At 44.0% G+C, this 3,781-nt stretch overlaps 1 pseudogene across 1 annotated transcript; it reads left to right on the plus strand.

Moving 5' to 3' along the window:
- Positions 1-2,858: 2,858 nt before the first annotated feature.
- On the plus strand, positions 2,859-3,533 carry LOC310834475 (TATA box-binding protein-like 1 pseudogene; annotated as a pseudogene). The gene has a single exon. The product of its transcript is annotated as a TATA box-binding protein-like 1 pseudogene (transcript).
- The last annotated feature ends 248 nt before the right edge of the window (positions 3,534-3,781 follow it).

Consider the following 3,781-nt stretch of genomic DNA (forward strand, 5'->3'; position numbering starts at 1 on the left):
TCTGTGAACCTAGCAGGTCTATGCCCTCTTGCTATTTTGGTCACAAAATTAACTCAGTTCCTTTTTCCTGGGCAGTGCATTTCATTCTGTCCCTGTGTGAGAGGTTTTGTCCCAGCCATAGTTCTGTCTTGGACCTTTCTTTTCTTTTCTTTTCTTTCCTATAGAATTTTTATTTAATTTTCTGTTTTACCATTTAAAATACTCATTTTTACATCCTTTAAATATCAATGACCCCCTTCTTCTCTTTCCATGGTTCATTTTGCATATCATAAATCTCTGCATATTTTACCAAAACTAAACCATTCAGTATTCCATTATTGCATCCATCGAAACTTATTTACACTGTTGAATTGATCTCAATGCTGCCAACGTTTCCAGGCGTACACAGTCCCCCCCCATATATTCAATAAACGTCTTCCAATCTTCTATAAACGTATGTTCTTCTTGTTCTCTTATTCTATATGTTAATTCTACAAGCTGTGCATATTCTGTCAGCTTAAGTTGCCATTCTTCTATAGTTGGGACCTCGCTCATTTTCCATTTTGGGGCTAACAAAACACGGGCTGCAGTAGCGGCATACATAAATAACCTTTTTTGACACCTGGGAATTTCCGTCTGAATTATCCCCAACAGAAAGGCCTCTGGTTTTTGGTTTTGTCTTTTTGGTTCTGCCTTGAACCTTGCTTTCTTAATGCCTCCACTGCCCTAGCACAGCTCTACGTGTGACATATTCCAGCATGGGAAATTGCTGGACCATGGGCACTTTTCATTTTTAATAGCATGCACCACTTTGGAAAAAGTAAACATGGAATTTGATGTCACGCTATGCTGGCGCAAGCACATCAACTTGGTCCTCCCCTTCCCTCACCCTGCGCTCTGTTCTGGGGCTCCTCCAGACCTCTCCAGGGCCAGTGGCAGGCGTGGTACATGAGGGGAAGAGGTGGGGAAGCCCCATAGTGCCTTGAGAGCCAGTGTGGTGTAGTGGTTAAGAGCAGTGGACTCGTAATCTGGTGAACTGGGTTTGATTCCCTGCTCCTCCACATGCAGCTGCTGGGTGACCTTGGGCCAGTCACACTTCTCTGAAGTCTCTCAGCCCCACTCACCTCACAGAGTGTTTGTTGTGGGGGAGGAAGGGAAAGGAGATTGTTAGCCGCTTTGAGACTCCTGAAGGGGAGTGAAAGGCGGGATATCAAATCCAAACTCTTCTTCTTCTTCTTCTTCTTCTTGGGAAGCCCTTCCGCAGGACCTCCAAAGACAAGGTTTGTTAGATGCCTCCTTCCCCATTCTCATGCAAAGTTAATGCATAGGCAGGGTTGTGGGTGTCAGATTTCAGCCTAGAGATCATCTCTGCCCCTTTCACTTGACTATTAAAGCAGGAAGGGATGGTTTCTCTTTCTCCAGCCCATTTTTTCTCTGCCGGTCGTTTGTTCTACTACTAAACATCCTCCAAGACAGCAATGCCCATTTACACCACAAAGAACTCATAACCCACCTACTTTCAGCAGCCAGAAGCATCATAACCAGACACTGGAGAGACCTGTCAGGAGTAAGCATGGACCAATGGTACCAAATAGTATGGGAAACAGCCCTACTAGAAAAATTAACTAATAAACTGAAACTGACATGGGGACAAATAGAAGACGATGCCTTCACCCTGATATGGCTCCCCTTTATCACATACACAGCCCAACAAGACAATGACAAAAATCCACCACAAGCATACAAATCAATATGGCTAACCTGATCCAAAACACCCACCCACCCCACTCACACATGAAAACAAAGACCACCACAGCCAATCGCAAACAAACAACCACACCCTAGGCCAACCCCAAACTCTCTCACCACCAAAGGAACACAAGTGAATAGCAGAGAACCTGCACAAGTGACGCTGACACAAAACCCCATATATATTAAGTAAAATAGAAATATTGCCACCCCCACCCCCCTTTCCCCCTTTCCTTCCTAATGTCTCAACAAATGAAACTGATCTGTAAAAAATGTTACGGGGGGGGGGGGGAGAGATTGCACATACCTTTGTAAACCAAGAAAATCTTTAATAAAAATAACAAAGAACAAACAGTAAAAAAAAACCCAAAACAAAACCAAAATACAAAGCCCACACACCACGGAGCAGATTGGGGAGGCAAGCAAATGAAAAGGTCACACAGGAGAAGCTGCGATTTCTCCATCTCCTACCTCTGCAGTCATTTTGAAAGGACAAATAAAAATATCCAGAATGTAATCTGGTGGCTAAAAGCAGACTGTTCCATTTAAACAATGCATTCAATGGAATAAACCTGGCGATAATATGGAAGGAACTCAATGTTACTCTGTCATTCTGCGGGCGCAAGCATTTTGGCTTGCCGTATGGCACAATTCTCTGCACCCCACAAGAGCCAACTTCAGGGGGTGGGGTGAGGTGGAGTGGGGAAGAGAGTGGAGGAAAGCCCCGTTGCATAAGCAGAAATCCTTGAGCAGAGCTTCCATTGACAAAACTCATTGTGGCACCTGAGGTCAACCTCGAAATGATGCCTGACCGTCGTGCCAAGGTAGAAAGGGGGAGTGAATACAGTGGTACCTCAGGCTAAGAACTTAATTCTTTCTGGAGGCCCATTCTTAACCTGAAACTGTTCTTAACCTGAGGCACCACTTTAGCTAATGGGGCTTCCTGCTGCCGCCGCGCTGTGGCCGCACAATTTCTGTTCTCATCCTGAAGCAAAGTTCTTAACCCGAGGTACTATTTCTGGGTTAGCGGAGTCTGTAACCTGAAGCGTATGTAACCCGAGGTACCACTGTACCTACATTGGGAACAAGAGTAGGAGGAGGTGAGCTAGAGAAGGAGGCGGCGGCGGTGTGTTGAAACGGCAATGGTGACGAGTTGCGCAGCAACTGGGCTGCACGGGAACATATAGGATTTCAGATGTGATCTTCATGGTGTCGTGCTAGAATCTTGAGGTTTTAATCTGAGTCACCCCAATGGATGCGGAGAGTGATGTTTCCTTGGACATTTTAATCACAAATGTAGTCAGAGTCTTCCAAACAAGATGTTATTTAAGATTGCGTTAGAGGGAGCAAATGAAATATACAAGCGTGGTGTTGGGAAAGTATTAATGAAGCTTCGGAAACCAAGGATTACAGCAACAATTTGGTCCTCAGGAAAAGTAATTTGCACAGGAGCTAAAGTGAAGAAGAAGCTAAATTTGGTGCCAGACGATTAGCTTGTAGTCTGCAGAAACTAGGTTTCCAGGTGATTTTTACAGATTTTAAAGTTGTCAATGTTTTAGCAGTATGCAATATGCCCTTTGAAATCAGATTGCCGGAAATCACAAAAAGCAGCAGACCCCATGCTAAAATCTCTCAGAGCTACTTTACAGTTTTTTTTCAACAGGAAGTATCACAGTTACAGGGCCAAACGTAAAGGCTGTTGCCACTGCAGTGGAACAAATTTATCCATTTGTGTTTGAAAGCAGGAAAGAAATTTTATAAGTTGCCACTTCATGATTAGGCAACCTAACCAAGCACCTTTTATAAGACTGGACTAATAGCAAAAAAAGAAGAAGGTGGGGACAACTGGACCAACACAGCTGAGGGGGTGCAAACTCTTGGCCACGGTGACAATCTCCAGTCCCCTTTGGATTTTATTTGGAACAGTGCTATATTGTAAAAACAGTTACAGATAGGTAGCCGTGTTGGTCTGTCATAGTCAAAACAAAAAAATAAAAAAATTCCTTCCAGTAGCACCTTAAAGACCAACTAAGTCAGTTCTTGGTATGAGCTT

This window comes from Podarcis gaigeae, assembly GCF_964106915.1.
Source record: "Podarcis gaigeae genome assembly, chromosome: 17".
NCBI classification, from domain to species: Eukaryota; Metazoa; Chordata; class Lepidosauria; order Squamata; family Lacertidae; genus Podarcis; species Podarcis gaigeae.